Here is a 19,431-nt window from a genome sequence, read left to right on the forward strand (position 1 = left end):
GATGGATGAAACCAGCTCACACTCTCAGCCGCATCAAGGTCTGAATATCAATGGAGAAAAGCTGAGGTGGTCCTGGGAGACATTTAAAGAGACAGTCTATTCACATCACACAAAGATGCTTTTAGATCTCCTAGTCAGTGTAAAAACAACCACACTAATGACAGGCTGATGGAGTTGTGTGTCACCAGCAATAAAAACTACCAATAGTCATTTAAAATAGACTGACTGGATTAGAGCTGGGAATCAATTCAAATTTCAAGAATCGATTCGATTCAGATTCTCAAGAATTAGAATCGATTATAGCGATTTGATAAATTAATGAAATACTGGTGATTTTAAAAGGCTGTATGGCTCAATCCTCCACTCAGAATTTTGCTTTTCACAAACATGCGGTCACTAAGAACTATTAAACAGATCCAGGACAGTAAACAGAAGAAGCAAGAAGTGTAAACATGTTAACGGAGTGTCAACAATGACCAGACCTGTCAGCAATTGTACGTTTTTCCCTATAATATTCACCCTGCGTGTGCTGCGTTCGTCTCCTCCTCTCATCCTCTTCCGTAACCAAGAGCCTCCCAGCAAGAGACGGTTTTCAAACTCTTAAAAACTTAGAAACTTTCAATATAAACACACCCATAAGTGCGGCTCAGACTACTCAGGGTAGACATCTCCACTAAAGGCTGCCCAATATGGTATTTTAAGGCCGACGCCGATTCCGATTTTTAAAGAATTTTGTTGTCGATAGCCGATGTCTAAAGCTGATTAGGCCAAAATATATACGTTTTAGCATGACATTGATTGTGAAAGACAACTGAAGACTGACATTGCGCAATATAAATTTAATAAGTCAATAAATCTCATAATATTTATTGAACTTCAAATATAAAACAAACTCGAAACATGAAAAAAGAGAAAAGAAAAAAACTGTGTTGGGGTCCTTTGGGTTCTTTCTTCAGTCTAGTAGTAGTGGCAGTAGGCCACACAGGTGCCTGATTTTTTTGTTTTTTCCTATATCCGCCTTTAAAAATAATTTTGACCGATGGCCGATGCAGAAGACATCTAATAAATCAGTCGGCTTCTAATCTCCACTATTTTCTGGTGTAAAGTAGTAACTTCCTGAGGGATCATATTTGCAGCTGTGGCTCGTTAAAGTCAGCAATGACACTTATTGCAATTTAAGGATGTTGGTGCTTAAAGGGTTAAATCGATCTCTGGACGTACAAATCGATCCTCATGAATATTTATGAGCCTTGTTTAAGAATCGGAGTATTGATTTTTTTCAACACAGCCCTAGACTGGATCATCAACGGATGTTTTTAAATAATTTAACCAAAAATACTTTGAAAAACTCAGTCATTAAGCTCTATTGATTAAATTACAGCAAGCAAAAGACAACCAGATCCCAGATTTTTATTGTTATTTATATTATTTCACTCATTCAAAATGCTTTTTCATTTCTCCTTTCAGTTGAGAGGTTCCTAAAAAAGATCCCCAGGACCCTGGATAAACTCTACAACAATACCATTTTATTGCCAAATCTCACCACAAAACAGCAGACAGGAAGACAATTTACTGAAACAAATGCAACAACACCAGTCTATAACCACTGACTGGAACACAAAAAAGTTGATGGCCTAAATGGAAATATAGCCAGGGGTCACCTATCGTGGAGTAGCTATGGTAGACCAAAAACAAAAGAGCTGCTTTAATGCTGCTACTGCAGAAAATCCTAAACAAAACAAAAAAAAAAAAAAAAAAAAAAAGGGGTTTGCAAAACTGACTTTACAAACTGACAACTTTGAATCAGATTAAAAGCTAAATCTAAAAAAAAAAAAAAAAAAAAAAAAAAAACTAAATTCTGAATTTCACTAGGCTGAAACTCAAAATCGCAAGAATAAGATACACTCAGCTGCAGTCACACTAAATGTGTACCTAGCATACTATTGCTGCAAGTTTTACTTATGATCAGGTCACATGAGCCATATGATGCAAATGAAGACAAAAAGGGAGCCTAAGTTTCCTCCCCTTCCGGTCTACTCATTGGTCTCTGAATGTAAGTGAACAGGACTAAAAAAGTATTATAAAGAACTTTTATAAAGGAGCGCTTCCTAGACCCAACATAAGTTGGTTTGAGGTGCTCTTTGGATGGGAAGATTCAGTTTAAAAAACAAGAAAAACGCCAAGGCACTCTCAAATAGAAAAAGTTAAAAAGCCTTTATTATAATGGCTAGGTCACATAGGGCTTTAAAAAAAAACCTCCAACACGTTTCAGCAATGTAGTCTTCGTCAGGAAGTCAAACAGTTCTCAGCAGTAAGGAGAGGTTCATAACAACTACAAACACCAATCAGAAAGCTCCACATAGCAGGTGTGTTAGACAAGTGACAAGTGTCTACAATCACCAGCAGGTGTCATTCTTACTAAATTGAAAGAAACAGACATAGTAAATAAAATATACCAAATATCATACATTATATACATATGGTTAAAATACACCCAAAAAGTAAAAAAAAAAAAATCATAATATCATGAGCAAATGGGATAAGAATAATGCCAACACGTAAAACAGACTAAACCAATCAAAGAAAAACTCTAAAGCCTAGCTCATCATTTGTGTTTAGTGGGCTGAAATTTAAATATCCAAAAAGACTCCTTATGATTTAGCTGTCTCTGCCTGTCACCATGTCTCAAAGACTGTGGGACATGGTCAATCCCACAAGCCTGTAAAGTGGACGGGCCACTGTTGTGATGCTCCATGAAGTGTCTTGCCATTGAGTAGTTGGCGTTACCTGTGCAAATGGCATATTTGTGTTCAGCCAGTCTATCTTGTAGTCGTCGTTTGGTTCTGCCAACATAAAACACTTTGCACACAGGACACTCTAATCTATAAATAAAAGTAGTTTTACAATGAATGAAATGATGAATCGAAAAATGCTTTTGGGAGAAAACATCTGTAAAAGTTTTCGTTTGAACTACATTACTACAATGGTTGCAGTGGTGACATTTATAACAACCCCTAGGCCTATTGTTCAAACAAGTTTGTTGGGAATCTGGTTTTAGATAACTTGACTAGGGGCTGCATGACTTAATTTTTTTTAAAGCCGACAGTCAAGCAATGAAAGTCGAGTCGACTTCGACTAGTCATTGGTGACATCATTCACCTGAAGTGGCTAAAACTGACGATGGATGACCGGAGCACGCAGGGGCTCCCTATGCATCGGAAACAAACGCTTGGTCACACCCAAGTGTCATTTTTCGATGCTTGGGTGTGAGAATGTGTAGCATAAACGCAGTAGACAGACAGGGCAGCTTTAGAACACTTTGGCTTTATTTTCAAACTTTATTGCAATTGCAAATGCTGACAACAATCAGCTTCAAAAACAATCTTGAATGCAAAGCATAAAAAAGAACAAGCAGGCTTATTGCTGCAAATCAGTAACAATAATCATGCAACTCTTGTGTAACATGTAAAATTAAGTGCGCAAAATATAATCTCCTAAAAAAAGTCAACAAAAAACATATACGTTTACCCGCTGCCGACAGTCTGTTTGGTCACTTGTTTTTGAACCTGGTTTGCGTGAAAGAAAATTAGTGCATCCACATGTTCAGGATGAAGGCTCACCCGCTGTCGGGTGATCGTATTCCCGGCAAGTGAAAAAAATCCTCTCGCTTGGGGTGCTGGTAGCTGGAACAGCCAAAAAGCTTTTGCTTAGCTTTGCCAAAACGGGGAAATCTATCCTGGTTGCAGGAACACCACTGGAGCGGGTTGTCCATGGTGGGAATGTGTGGTGTTGAAAAATAATCCCAGATTTCTTCAGCTGCTGTGGAGCAGTGAGTTGATTTTCTGTCACTTTGATAATGCGGTCCAAAAAGTTGCACAAAGTCTTCCTCGAGCCTGGCTTTCCCCCCCAGTCATCGGATCACTTTGGGCTTCAGTTGTCCTCGCCCTGATCTTCACCTAAAATGTTAAGTTTAAAATTACCTATGCTGCATGCATGTGAATAATACACTGCTCACAAAAATTAAAGGAACACTTTAAAGAAACACATTAGATACATCAGATCTCAATGTGAAGTTGGATATCTATACAAATAACGACAGGGCATTGTCTTAGGAACAAAAGGATGCCAAGTCTTTTAATGGAAATAAAAGTTATCAGCCTACAAAGGGCTCAATTGTGTAGACACCATCAACATATAAATATTGGACAATGGGTTTCCATAGGCTTTAATAACACGTTTTTGAAGAAAAATGGGAGGTGGCCACCACCACCACCACCATTTTGACCGTGTCACAGGTTCCGTCAAGCCCAGACAATTCCACAAAAGGGAAAAGAGGTGTAGCTGAGGGTGGGGCTGTAAGGCTGGGATCAACTGACGACACCCGGTCGAACTAGCTACAAGCTAACCTGAAGCTAACCCAAAGCTAATGCGGAGGTGGGAGCTAAGCTAACAGAGGTAGCAACCTAGCTACAACCAGAGTTAACTGTGCACAACACCAGAGCTTCTGAGTCAGAGATACGCTGGGCTGACCGCTGGGTAAAACCGGGTGGAAAACAGAGGTCTCCCGAGAGCTCCACAAGCCGATAGTCGGAACCAAGTTCCACCAACATGTTATATTTCAACCCATTTTCTAAAGTGCAGCATTATGTTAAAAGCACTGGGTTTTACCCTATTAAATTTAAATTTCATGGTTAAACAGTACATGTTAAAATCTAAGCTCAGCAGTGACCTAAAATACATAAATATAATTTTACTTACCGAAAAAAATGAAGTGGAGACTCCTTGGACGCTCTATTAGTGCAATTAATGCCACAGCAAGTCATTTTGTCCAACAATTGCACAAATAATATTCAAAAAGAACGCACAAATGCTACAACTAATGGTCTAAGTTGAGAGACTGAAAATGACCGAACAGTTTTCAGGCGAGGCCAAGGCTCAGACTGAGGCGCTAGCTCTGTGGTCACGTGGGTCTGATGCTCATTAATTATACAGAATTTTAGGCTTTTAATACACTTAAACAGAAGAGTGAGAAAAAAATTCACCCCCCTCAGAGTTGTCATGAGTGCAAACTAGATAATTTAAACCAAAAACATATTTTGGTACCAGGCTGTAAACATGTTTACTTCTGCTGTGAAATTAGGGATGCACCGATCAGGTTTTTTGCTGCCGATCACCGATACCGATATAAAAGAATGCTGATCACCGATACCGATCACGTGGATTGGCCAGAAATGTTCTACAACATTATAATGAGTGCTACAAACTACATAATCTGGGAATAAAGGAAATGTAACCTAATCTAAAATGGTCCGTATTAGGGTTGTCACGGTGTGAAAATTTAACCTCACGGTTATTGTGACCAAAATTACCACGGTTTTCGGTATTATCGCGGTATTTTTTTTAAACGTGCTACATTTTCACACAATTAAATAAACCCTGTATATCAGGAAAATATTGTCCTCAATTTGTGTCTAAATTTTGCCTAAAATGTGTTATTTTGTAATTATGTTGTTTACTTTTTTACATTTTTTCCCTTTAGTCTTTAAAATACCAATATTTGCCCATAAATTCTTATTTTATGTCTGTTTGATCTATCTAATCAGATACTTTTTTACCCTTACTTGAGCAATCCGTATATCAGGAAAATATTGTCCTCGGTTTGTGTCCTTCCAGTGAGCTTTGCAGATGTGGGAAAATGTCATCAGGCAGTAATCACTGTTAAATTCACAATTACTCTCGGGGAGAGACCAACTCTTATCTGCCCCTGGGAGCCCCATAATGCATAGCGTCATTTCAACATGGGGGCGTCCGCGACACGGTTTATATGCAGGTAGCGGCGCTGCGGCTGCTTTATATAGCGACTCGTTGCATTCTCCCTCAACCCAAATCCTCGGATCACGCATTTTAGCTAAAACGCTAACGTTAGCTTGCCTTGCGTTGACTGTAGAGTTGTGGGTGATGGTCACGCAGATGTGTCATGAGATCTGAAGCGTTGCTGCCTTTCACAGACACTTTTTCTGCACGTGCTGCAAACAGGATAGCCGTCCGTCCGTCTTCTATAAACTCCCTCGGCATTCTTCAAATATCTAAAATATGCCCGTACTTCCAACTTTGTCTTCTTAGAGGGATAATAAATGCCCTCCTGAGCGCTGCCGTCTCCTCCTTTGACCATTATTTCAGCTTTAGCTTCAAGAAAGTTTTGTTGTAAACAAAGCGTGCATGAGCCGCCGGCAACTTCAGCCGATGATACGGTGGCTGGTAAGGGTCACTGCGCCTACACCGCAGCCACGGTAAACCCACCAAGATAATATAGTTTTTTAAAAAACAAGACGGTTATTATTATTGTCAACTTTTTTTTTTACCGGGGTTTACCGCTACACTAGTTACCGTGACAACCCTACCTGATCGGTTTGCTTTGATCTATTTTGAAAATTCCGATCAAAACCGATAGGGGCGCTATCGGCCGATTACGATCAAATGCCGATCCATCGGTGCATCCCTATGTGAAATTGGTATTTTTAACATGGGAGTCAATGAGGATTTGCTCGCATCTGACACCAGCCCCCAGCGGATGAGGGTGGAACTGCAATTTATTTCATTTCTGCGTTTGTTTCAATTTTTCACCCGCTCCACAGACATTCTTCCATAAAGTAGAAGTAAATAGTAGGGTTGGGTGATTTGTATAATCCCCCCCCCCCCCCCCCCAATCATCAGTCCAATAAATGATGATGGGAGGTTTGTGCATGTGACGTCATGATGCACGGGCTGATTTGCAAACACAAAAGTCCATACACTTTTTTAAAATGGAGGCATGGCACATAGGTTTGCTGAAAGAGTGCTTTGAGTTTTCTTTTTGTTTCATTTTGTATTTGTTGTTAGGTAGAGGGACATATAAACAGCTCGTATTAAACACGGTTAAAGGGATAAAAAGAAGAGCGGACTTAGTTTACCTGTGGTGCACACTAGGGCTGCTCGATTATGGCAAAAATAATAATCACGATTATGGTGACTGAAATTGACATCACGATTATTTAGGACGATTTTTCAATTTATGTTGATTTTATTTGTTTTTATTCAGTCATAAAATTGCTCAGGGCACAATCAGGACAAAAATAAGAAACAAGATGATCACTAAAAGAACTCCTGATTCCCTGTATAAAAGACCAATATACTTATAGCTCATAGTCTATGACCCAAGGGCTACAGACCTTGGTTTAACTCATTTAAGTCTAACCAGTACAGAACCAAATACCAATATCTTGCAAATACTGACAGCAAGAATTATACAGTGGCATTTATAACAAATAAATGCAAATAAATTGATGTTCACAAAATGTTGCATAACATTTATTGAGTTGTGTCAAGGTGCTGTAGGAGAGTGCACTAGCACCGTGCCCTCAGAGAGATTAGTTATTATTTATCAGCGTGAGGAAGTTATTTCTACCTTATTTACAAACTATTTATTTACAAGTCCATCAGTTAATGTAATAATTGTCCCAACCACAGCTGCACCCCCCACCCCGGTCTCACAGCAATCAGGGGCAAGCTGCACGTGTGTTTAGCGCGCCGCACGCGCACATTTAGCTGTTTTTAGCGGCTCAGGAGTCCGCAGGTGCGGTGTGTGTGTCACTCACTCTGGTTACTCCAACAGGGAGCAGGGCGGCTCCGAGAGCTGTCTTTAGCGACCGACACATCACTACATCATTCCCTTTCCTAATGTCCTGAAGAACGGTCCGGAGTGCAGGCGGAGTGTTTAGCTAACTTGCAGGAAACGTCGACGATAGTTATCCAGAAAGTAGCTAAGGGTTACCAGAGATGTTTCTGAGGTGTTCGCTAGGTACTTTTAGGATTAAAAAGTCAAGAAGGGGGTCTGAAAAGCTGTTAGAAATAGCGTCAAAGTCGCTAAGTTGGCAACACTGTGGAGGAGCGCTTCATTTGCAACTCAGGGCAGCGCAAGCGGGAGGAGCAAATAATCGGCTTGTTTTGTTTTTTATAATCGTTCAAAACTCAGATCGTAATCGTGATTAAAATTCGATTAATTGAGCAGCCCTAGTGCACACTGTTGTGGTATTTTATTTAAGCAGAATGTTTTTTTCCGAACATTGGCCACTGGGTTTCTTTCTTTTATGAGTTGGAGTAGGAAATGGAATGAAACGCTGCTGTATTTGGATGTACTCTGAGGAGGGAGCAACTGCTCACAACCAGAGGTCGCATAATCCATTTATCCCCGTCACTTTCATTTTTAAAATGGTAAATAATCATTCAATACCGTTACATTTCCATGAATTTTTAAATAATATTTAGTTTAAACAAGCTGAACAGAGTGCCCCAGTAACATAAACAATGCAATCAAACAATTCTTTTAAATTAGGAACATTTCACCTGCTGCGGACAAGGCAGATACAATTAGCTCAATCAGAATTACTTCAAATGAGACCCATGACCACAAAGAGGTTAGCAAAGAGCACTGCATAGGAGCAGTTTATTCTGAGTCAGTTCATTCTTGGCGCCTGGCGGAACATGGCGCAGCACACTGAACCGAGGCCAGCAAAAAGTCAGTCGGCCATGACGCTCCTGCTTTCGCCTGACTCCTAATTTGTCTAGTAAAATAAAGAAGTATCAGTGCACTTATTAGACAATGTATTTTTTCTGTGCAGTTATTGACTTTAGACATAAATGTGACTGGTTTTCAGAAGCGATGCTAGACTGTTTAACAGAAAAAACAAGATTTTTGCCCATCAAAACTGCAATTATATGCAGTTTGGTAGGGCGAGCGAGTGTGACAGAGGAGCGTGAAAGGTAAAAATAAACAACTGTCATGGCTGACAGGGCACTGTGGGGTGAATATCGTGCTGCCCTGGTAGAATCAAAGAGCAGCTCCAGATGGCAGGCGCAGCTTGTTGCTCAGCTCACTGCTCCCTTATTGGAATGGGGCAACAAGCACCATGTGTTTCATCAAAGGGTGATCCACACACACACCACACAAATAAACACACCTCTAAGATCAAAATGTAGGGATACACCCAAATGAAATTTTTTGGGCCACAAATGAGGAAACCAAGGCCAAAAACCGAAACACTGAAAGAAATAATTAAGTCCATTATTAGAACCATAGAATTTATGGCTACGATGTGTACTAACCTCACTAAAACCAAGGCAAGAAATCCATTTTTGGTCCATCCCTATCAAAAAACAAAGAGCTACGGCTACAAAATTCTCTAAATGACCAGTCCCCTATTTGAAAATGGCTAGGTGAACAGCTGACATGGGCCGTGTTGAGTCAGAATTGAGTTTTATTTTTGTCTGATCTTTACAGACCAAATCCACAGGCAGCATGCTGGGTAAGCTCACAGTCAGCCACACCTTTGTCAATCATCAGCCCTGCACTATGCAACAAGAGACGTAGGTAGGTAGTAGGGCTGAAACGATTCCTCGAGTACCTCGAATAATTGGAGTACAAAAAAATCCTCGAGTCAAATTCTCTGCCTCGAAGCTTCGTTTAATTCATGTTTAATTAATTAATGGCTTTGCAATCGCCCGTGGTCATGTTTCACCCAGACCGAAATAAGTGACGCACATACACACTGCACTGAATGCACACGCGAGTAGCGAATGCAACTTAACTTTCTTTTAAGCCATGGCGGACAACGTGGACCCCGGTGGAGTGCGAAAAAGACACAACATGTCAAAGGTGTGGGACCATTTTTCACGTCATAAGGCGGAAAACGTACTACAGTGTAAATACTGTAAAATGGATTTAGCCTACCACATTCCTCAATGCTGCAACCTGACCAGGAAACATCCACATGTAATTGTCACTTCTGCAAGCGGACTCGGAGCCTCTACAAGATAATGCATTTTAGCCTGTATTTCTATATATTCTGCGGACACTGTGCGACTTTTTCATTTGTAGCACTTAGTTTCAGCTCACACCGTACGTCTGGTAGCAACACGTCGGTCTTAAAATGTGCTAAAAATAGCAGTTTTTACAACACGTCTGACTTTTTACTGTGTTATTGATGTCCGTTGTCCCTCAGGATTGCTGCAGAAGGACACAGGTATTTATGAGTGGCGGAGGAAAACGAAAGAAAGTAAATAAATCTTTTGTGATCGGTATAATTTGACATAACCACGGCAAACATGCTTTCGACAATCCTTGTTAGTGTGAGACAAAAAAAGTGTAGAAATTTAAAGGAACGTGTGTTAATAGGGAAACAGCTGGCGAGCCATGTTTGCGCATGCGCCGTGAGCGGTTCTGGTGCTGTTCGGGCCGCAGCCGCTCGCATTTGTTTACTGTGAAGTAAAGTTGAAGTGCTGAAGTTTTGAAAACTAATTTTGAATAAAACTTGAAGAATAACCGGCAATTGCTTTCTCATTTCAAGAGGTCTTCCATATTTTATAACATACTATTTGATATAATGGTTTAAAAACGCAAAAGAGTAATTTATTAGAGTACTCGATTAATCGATAAAAGATTCGATAGAGTACTCAATTAATCGATAAAAGATTTGATAGAGTACATGATTAATCGATAAAAGATTCGATAGAGTACTCGATTACAAAAATATTTGATAGCTGCAGGGTGGCGGGGTGTGTGTGTGTAAATGGGTGAATGGCTGATTGTGTTGTAAAGTGCCTTGAGGGGTTCCAGGACTCTAGAAGGTGCTATATCAAATACAGGCCATTTACCATTTAAACTGGCAAGAACACTTCTACTTCATAACGGGGAGGGGGATCTTCAGGTAGGGGAGGATCCAACTCTGCCTTGGTGTCTGATGTCTTATGTATTTGGAGGCTGATCAAATACAAGGGTAGGAGTGGATAATCTGCTGGGGTGGGGCAGAGATAGCGACCTTGGACTCTGTGATGATGATGCTGCTGTGGGCCCTGGCTAGATGGACTGGGTTCTCCCTGCCCCAGGTGGGTTTTGGGAGCGGGGCTGCCTGTTGGTGCCAGTGGGGCAGCTGGCTCCTTGGGAGGCTTAGCCCCCCAGTCTTTCCTCCCCATCCTCAAACATTTCCCTCCCCCTGCTCCATCACATCACATCACCACACACACATGCACATAGGGCCTTGGAGTGTGGGTAAATTCAGGGGTTGCAAGTATGGTTCCCATCTCTAAAGTCCCATGGCAGCCTGTGCCAATTTTAATTAGCTAAATACTAATACTAAATACTCCCACCAATTACATTCCATGCAAATGCACACTTGGGGCCTTGGGGGTGAGCAGGAATTGGAGTTTAAAAAGCAGCTGAAGACTCACCTGTTCAGGCTGGCTTTGGTGTGACCTTCTGTTCATTCTCTTCTTCCTCACTTGCTTCTTTTTATGTTGCCGTTTCTATACATTTAATCATTTTCAGTCTCCCTGTGTTTAATTTTTCCATTTTTATTCTCATTCTTTTTCTCAATCCTATTTTTTACTTTTGTCTCCTATTTTTATTATTTTTTATCATTTAAAACAAATTTTTATTGGTTCTTGTGAAAAGCCTTGTTATTTTTATCTTGAGAGGCAATATATAAAAAGTGCTGGTGAAGGTTCTCAGTCATCCAGGTCATGGTAATCCAAAGGGATTCCAATTAGGGCTGAACGATTGATTGCATATGCAATTAAATTGCGATGTGACAAAAGGAGATTTTCTAATCGCAAAGGCTGCAATTTGACTGGCAGTGAGTGGTTAGCACAATGCTAAAATACATTGAAAAACCCATAGGGATGCTAATGCTAATATCACCAATTACATTCTTACAAATTACGAATTAGGAACGTTCAAAATTATTACATTTGGAGTAAGTAAAGTAAAAACTGTTATTAATCACATAAGTACAGACAGATATTTTAGTAAAGCTAGAAAACGGTAAGAGACTTCACTGGCTAGCAGCTATGAACGAATTTGAACTACGGAAGCTCTGCATGGAAAAAACGTCAAAAACTCTAAAATCAAAATACTTCAATAAATGGGACACTTCCTGGAAATCAATTTTCACAATTGATGCCAATACCTATGGTCCTTCAATGGATGTACTCCTGGCTGCAAAGCTTAAAATACAAAATTTTGTTTTAACTTGTGTTTATGTAGACAAATAAACTTGTTGATATGATATGTACATAAATATGTAGATACCGTAAATCCTCTAATATTGGCCTGTTATTCAGTTAACGGCCGGGTATCACATTTTGGCCGGTGTCTGAGTCGGCGGAGGTGAATAATGGCCAGTTTTTTTATTGTGGCCGGGTGGAATGTGGTAACAAGCAAGTACCACAGGGGAGCAGTTGTGTCATCCGTCTCACTTTTGATTTGCCAGTGATAGACCGCGAGGGTAACTTTAACCATGGCAGGTGCGGAGACGAAGAGGAGGCAAAAATTTAATATCAAGTTCAAAGAGAACGTGCTGATTATGCTGCAGAACACTCTGGGGAGCAGTAGGGGTTGTATGAACTAGTCACTAGTCGACTTCACCGCTCTATAGTGACTTTTTATGTCTGTCATCAACTAGTCGCTGTCACGTGATAATGACCGGCAAGATGCAGTTCTCGGAAAAGACAGTAGCCTGCTGTCAGCAGGTGACAAGCTCCTGCGCATCGGGAGGCAATGCGCTGTGCCAGAGCGTCGGTACTGACACCCGCCGTAAAACGGACATTTAACCAAATTGTGACTTTTTCCCTCTTGCAATTTAACCTTCCCCTCACCCCCATCCTAATCTTAACCAGCTTGCGCATGCAAGCTCTGATTGTTGACGCGCTCCAGACATCTGCGTCCTGAGCACGGCCGTAGTAACATTTTCAAATTAGGTGTCGCCACCTCAAAAACTAATTTAACACGCGATCGTTCATGTCGGCTCATTTCCTTTAATGTTTTCTGTCTTTTATTTGTGCCTGATGCTTGTCGCTGCTGTGGAGCGGGGCGCATCACCTGTTTTGTCCTCCGGTGACGCACCTCACTGATGCGGCCGGCGAGCACTCCGCTGTTTTTGCGGTCGGCAGATCTTTTAGAACTGCAGTTCAAAGGTAACTCATAAGGTGAATATATGAACCCAGGTAGCAGTTTTTCTTTAGGATTGAGAGGAGATGCAGGAAGATAATAAACAGGCAGGACAGAAAAATTGTCAAATAAAAACAAGTTAGTTTTTGTATCTGGTGGTTGCAACAAACAGACACCATTGAAGGTAATCGGAAGTGAGGAACGGAAAATCAAATAAATATTTTAATGTTTAGAGCAGCAGGAACTCTGAGAGGCTGCAGGCGCATCAGTGAGTTTGCGGCCGCTGCGCAGGGGGAGGGGGGAGAGGGCTGAAGCAGAAACTACCGTTGTTAAAAGAAATGTGTTTAACTTTGAAAATGTGGGTGCAATTTTAATTGTCAAAAACTCCAGCGAACCATTAGTTCATTTTGCTCAAATAGAAATTGAGGCCTGCCTCTAATTCTGGCCCTCCTTCCAATAAAGGCCTGGAGCTTGATGAGCTTGAGTCAAATACAGGCCCGGGACTGTATTAGAGGATTTACGGTATATACAGGGTATCTGCAGGTTTAAGGGAGCCAAATTTAAGACTTTTTAAGACCCTTTTTAAGGCCACTTTGACCAAATTCAAGCTATTTTTAAAAATGAATTTAAGCTATAATTTCCAGTTATCGCCTGGAACCGGTGCTAACCACGTCGCGAACGTGGGATTAGCCATCCAGTTACCATTAAACCTCCCCATGGCGCAAGCTCCCACTAGCTTAACCAGCTAATGTGCTCATCTAAAAATAGTCCCCTTTCACAACCAACTGAATGTGTACGGTTCCGCTTACGCCAACATCGTACACAAAAAACGCTGAATACTAACTAGAAATTCAAGAAAATTTTATAGAAATAAAAGAATCTTGTTTATTGGGTCATTTAAGACCTTTGGAAACTGTATTTAAGGATTATTTGTAATTTTTAAGGATTTTTAAGGCCTTAAATTTGGAAAAGTCAATTTAAGACTTTTTAAGGACCCGCGGACACCCTGTATATAAACTTGTTTATATTCAGTACAAGTTACATGATTTATTAAAAAATTTTTTGCTTCCGTTAGTTGAAAAATGAGAAAAGCCCCTTGAGAAAATAATCGTGAATGAAATCGCAATTGCAATATTGAAGAAAAAAAAAATCGCAATTAGATTATTTTCATCGTTCAGCCCTAATTCCAATGAAGACGTCCAGTTGCCTTCATTCGAACCCCAGTTTGGATTATTTAAAAAGTATTTTCTTCTTTGCCACAGAGCACCTTTAATAGTGGCAGATGTACGATCTGTTTCTCCTAGGCCGGTCGTAATAGATGATGGCGAGTTAGCTTTTATGTAAGGAGAAAAGAAGGAACTTTGTGGCCCAATGAGCATCAGATGCAAACTAGCTTTTGTTTTCAATTTGTTTTGGTTAAACAAAAGAGAAAAATGAGGGAACAAGCTTACAGAGAGTTTGGAACGGTTCCCAAATGACATAAAAAGACACAACCAGCTGGTCATATTGTTCTGGTTTGGAAGGCAAATACATTACACAATCCACATTGGATCAAGGACCGGTAACCGACTGACTCAAAAAACCGACAACAGAGGCTGCTGATCTCATGATATAATAACAGACTGTCCTCAAAGAACTCAAACATAAACATCAGTTAATTTACAGAATTTGATGACTGCTTGGTGCTACTTCACCACAGCTCTCTCTCTCTCTCTGTGATAAACCATAAATCCACCTTAAACCAGGGAAGAATCTGAGATCATCTTGAAGCAAATGTGGACTTAAAATTTCATCAGTGTTTACCTAAACAATGAGAGGAAATCAGAGTTAAAAGGAGGTAGTAAAGTCAAACAGTCCAATTAGTGTTTGGGTGTGTCCGTCACCTCAGGCTATTCTATCACACAACTTTAAAAATAACCCTCACTAATCTGGAACAAGCAAGAGTGTTTACAGTAACTTCAGTTATGAAACAAAACTTCCACTAAACAAGTTTGATGAAATGGGAACAACAAGACACAAACCCACAACGGCAACAAAAGCCCTGCATACTGAGGAAAAGAGGTCACGGGTCATCTCTACTACAAATAGGCCTGGATGTGAGGAATGTCAGCGATAAAGAACCCACAACATGTGTCACATACACACAGATTCACTTCCTGTATGAGCAAAATCTGCAGCCCTAGTCTAACAAAGCAGCTCACACTGCTGACGAGGAAATAAAATGAGTAATCGATTTCCTCCCAGAAAGAAAATCACTGGATTTTTCATAGAAAATAATTAAAAATAAATAAAACGTGACTTTGCTAAATGGTGAGATTTAGAACAGTTTGTTTACAGGAAAAATATTTCTATAATTTTCTTCAATTTTAAAGTCATGTTTTAACATCACTGACTGATCTGAAAGAAAATCTATAGAGTTCACATTTTAAACAAACTGAAGGCACCAATTTATTCAGTTTAGACTACCATAAAATGCACAAACATATTTGGGATAAAGAATATATGAAATAAATATTTTTTTAACAATCACACCTAAGCAAACATCAGCTAATGTGTTTCCTATTTCTGCCACAAATTAGAAAATATGGACACACACAGTGTTTCCCCTAGGAATTTTTCCAGCTGTGGTGGTGGGGAGGATATGACACGTCTCACCTTTATGTTAATATTGTTTTATTTCATGCACTCCACTTTGATCAGCACCAATCCAGTGACTGCTGCATTTTAATAACTAGTATTACAGGTGAATACACCAATATTTGCACAAAAATAATTTTTGTTTTAAACTCTCAGTGACACTTTACAGGGGGGATTTGGCATTTAATTTTTCTTGGCATCTGGAAAAACATCTCCTTCTGCCCCCCCTGTATTTGACTTTCTGCCCCCTGTATTTTGGTCCAAGATCATTACTGGGCTGGCCCTATTAAACATGTTCTACACCCCTGCTTAGTAGACTTAATGAAGTATTTTTAAGCCAGTCTAAAAATGACTGAAACACAAATTTACATATTTGGCATTATTGACCAATACCTTTGATTTAATTTATTTGTTAAGAACATCAAGATGCATTACAGTGAACATTATAATAAAGTGCATTTCTCTAGTGCAGAGAGGAGACAACCCATAGAAGCACTGATTTGATCTGATTTCAGAGAAAAATAGAACAGGTCAGATGCACCTAATAAATAAAATTACTAACAAACTCAGGAATCTGTTTCTTTGCTTCATTGTTCTGGTGCTGAAAATATCACTAATGCGGATCAAAGGAAATACACAGATGAATGCACCTTATTATTTGGAAATTAGTGGGTGTGGTTTACATCAATACATTATTTTAAATCTTAAATTGACATGGATTGATCAGAAGTTGTTTATTTATAAACTATTGTTTATTTGAAAACTATTTACAGAGCAGCCTCAGAATTTAGATTAAATAGTTTTGATCACAATAGCAAAGGAACTATTACAGAAAAAGTTTTTCAGTAAAATCAGAACATTAATATTTAAGTGTATGAATTAACACATCTGAACTCTCAGTAGGAACTAGGAAATATGAAATACTAGAACCAGACACAACTTTTTATTTTAATTTGATTAAACTGATATTTTCCTAACGTTGTTGGCATTTTTCCCACACACAGTTAAACAACAATGTTGATTGAGGTGTGTGTGAGAGAGAAAGAGGGAGTTAAAAAAAAAAACCCCGACCCGAGCGCAGGCCGTGACTGATGCATGTACGAGCCATTTTCAGCTCTGTCTTGTCAAATGCACCACGTACGTTACGAAAAAAGCAACTTTAAAAATTCAAACGAAAAAGAGGCGAGCTGAAGAAAACCTAGGGAGCACTGAAGAAACGTGAGCAACGGTGAAGCAAGCACAGAGAGATCCGTTACTGTGTGTGTGTGTGTGTGCGTGTATGGTCCGGACGGACTGAGCTCCCGGCTCCAGTTTTGTGTGTAGGGAGGGGCGGGCGCTCTATGTGACTGGCCAATCACAGAGCGTGAAGACAGTCAGTTACCCGATGAGGATTTTCCTTCAGCACGATTACAGATATTTACGAGTTTTACTCGTTTCACGCTCGTATTCGTCAAAAATGCTTATCCGGCTCATCCCTAGCTGTAACCACCTTGCCCTGCCTCCTCCGTGCTGCCTGCCAGCTGTGATAACAAGCAACAACAAAGTAGTTCCCGCTGCTTCTTTGGGAAACGGCACAAAATAAAAAAAATTAAAAATCTATCTTGTAGGCGTGGCGCTGGGATTTCAGCCGTGGCGGGCCGCCACGGCTACGCCTCTGTAAGGGAAACACTGGACACACAGCACTGCTATAAAAGTAGTGAAGAGCAACTATGGAAACCTGAATGGCCCAGCAGGATGTGTCAAAACTTAGAAATGAAAATGTTGAACAATATAACTAAACATTTAGCTACATGCCACACCACAGAGAATGTGGGGAGGTAACATTTTGCAAATAAGACATTTTTGCCATTTGCCACAAGCCATCGGTGTTGTTTGCCTTTGTTCTATCATTACTAGGACTGACTCCCAAATTGTGAGACTAGCCTTCAGAAAGAGAGCAGGGGTGTAAAATAAGAGCATGCTCGCACCAGAATGTGCCAAAAATGTCAATAATAAACATCTTATGTCAATTACATTGTTTTTGTTTTTCCCTTATCACGTTCAGCCCATTGACGTGGACTCGTAATATTCCAACAGGTATGCTGTCTGATCTGTTTTGAATGTCATTTATATAACTCAGGCTGTGCTGTCAGGCAAGTATCGCCTGTTGAACCTTGAGTTTCGCCTTCAGACTATTCAAATGAGTTTTATGTCTAGTTAAACTGTGATAACGTGTTTCCAACAAATTATGTGAAAATAGATATGTTTCCAGGCCTTAAACAGAGCAGGTTCTAGTCAAAAACAGTGCTTTTATCGAAAATAAGGCAGAAATGATGTCATCCCTGTGGTTAATTGGTAGTCAAAACTCTGCTGTCCCCAGACAAGAACAGTTTCCTTCCTCTCTGCCTCTGTCACAATAAGAAATTATTAACCACACCAGGCACATTTGACCACTGGTGAAAAGTGTTTTTGTTCTTATTTGTTTGGCTAAGGCTTCCTGCTAACTTGAACCAACGAAGAAAAAGAAACCAAAGCTTTTAGCTTTTCCCAATGGCTTGCTTGTGTGGCGTTCAGGTCAACGCGGATTTTCCACGCTTTTCAGTAACAAGCGCAGACAGTCAGCATCTGGATCAAACTGACAGTCTGCGTGGGCCATGAAAACAACATTGGGCCTGTTACAACACTAGCTTTGCACACTTCAATAGACTCACATGCATTAAGTAACAGAAATATGCCTTTTTGATGGCAAACATGCAGCGTGACTTGCTGAAATATTTTAGAGTTGTCTAACCAACGTAACAGACATTAACAAGGTCAATGGAAATATTAGACACATATTGCAATACAACAACTGGGTTGATGCTACATTTTAGTAGCTTAGTGGGCGTTCTAAAGGTACGGCTTTAAGGCGGGTTGATGTGGGATAAGCTAACGCTGGCTAGCTACAAAAATCTGACAGGTGAATGAAAGAGTAATGATGAGTCGCTTCCGTGGTTGTCATGTACAGAAACAAAGCAAGAACTATAGAACAGCCAGAGACACTTGTGTGGGCTTCCATGTTTAGTCTGACCGGGACGCGTCTTGCTGTGTCACAGTATTCAAATCACCCTCCTCACATCCTAAAGTTAGCTTGTTTAAGCCGAGGCAGGCTAAAGCTAAAAACAAGACCGCGCCGCCCCTCGTCCCTGCTCTTACCGAACAGCGAAGCCTCGAAGCCAGAATCCATCCGAGCTACACGACCAGATATCCACTGACGCAAGGTGAGGAATGTTGGCCACCACTGTCCGTCTGGCTGGAGACTGAAGTTTATTTCGCTGAGTAAAATGGCTGCGAGTGGTCCACCTTCATTCGGGATGCAGGGTGACGTAATGACGCCGCCAGACAGGAAGTGTTTGGGAGAGTGGCGGAGAGCAAAAAGCCTCAGGCAGACCTTTGTACCATATAATCAACAACAATACCCAATATTATTATTCTAAGTAAAAAAAAAAAAAATCCGAAATAAAAAAGAATAAACAATCGTATTCCTACTTTAATATAATCAAATGGAATAAATCATTATATATATGAAAACATCAGCTTTTTAAAGTTTGAGTTGGTGTAATGGTTGGGCTAAATTACTTTGTGGTCTGAAGAAATACTAGTGCCAACATATTTCATGGCAATTATTATTTATCTAACCGAGGAGTCCCCTTATACATAGGTCCATAGCGAATGATCTAATCGTACAGTTCTAATGTAGTTGCAAAGTTAATGATTTAATAAAGGTTGATACAAAGAATGAATAAAGACAAAACCAACATATCTCCACCACATAGGAACTTAAAAATGCATGTCAA

The 19,431-nt window shown here is 40.1% G+C and overlaps 1 protein-coding gene across 1 annotated transcript in view; it reads right to left on the reverse strand.

The window, feature by feature from the left end:
* Nucleotides 1–19,057, reverse strand: part of mrtfba (myocardin related transcription factor Ba) — a 45,262-nt gene extending 26,205 nt beyond the window's left edge. The window contains exon 1 of the mRNA XM_015963693.3: nt 18,791–19,057. The gene's annotated coding sequence lies outside the window, so the exon portion shown is untranslated. The remainder of the gene's footprint in view (nt 1–18,790) is intronic.
* Nucleotides 19,058–19,431: the final 374 nt, after the last annotated feature.

Source organism: Nothobranchius furzeri, chromosome 16 (assembly GCF_043380555.1).
Source record: "Nothobranchius furzeri strain GRZ-AD chromosome 16, NfurGRZ-RIMD1, whole genome shotgun sequence".
Classification (NCBI taxonomy): Eukaryota; Metazoa; Chordata; class Actinopteri; order Cyprinodontiformes; family Nothobranchiidae; genus Nothobranchius; species Nothobranchius furzeri.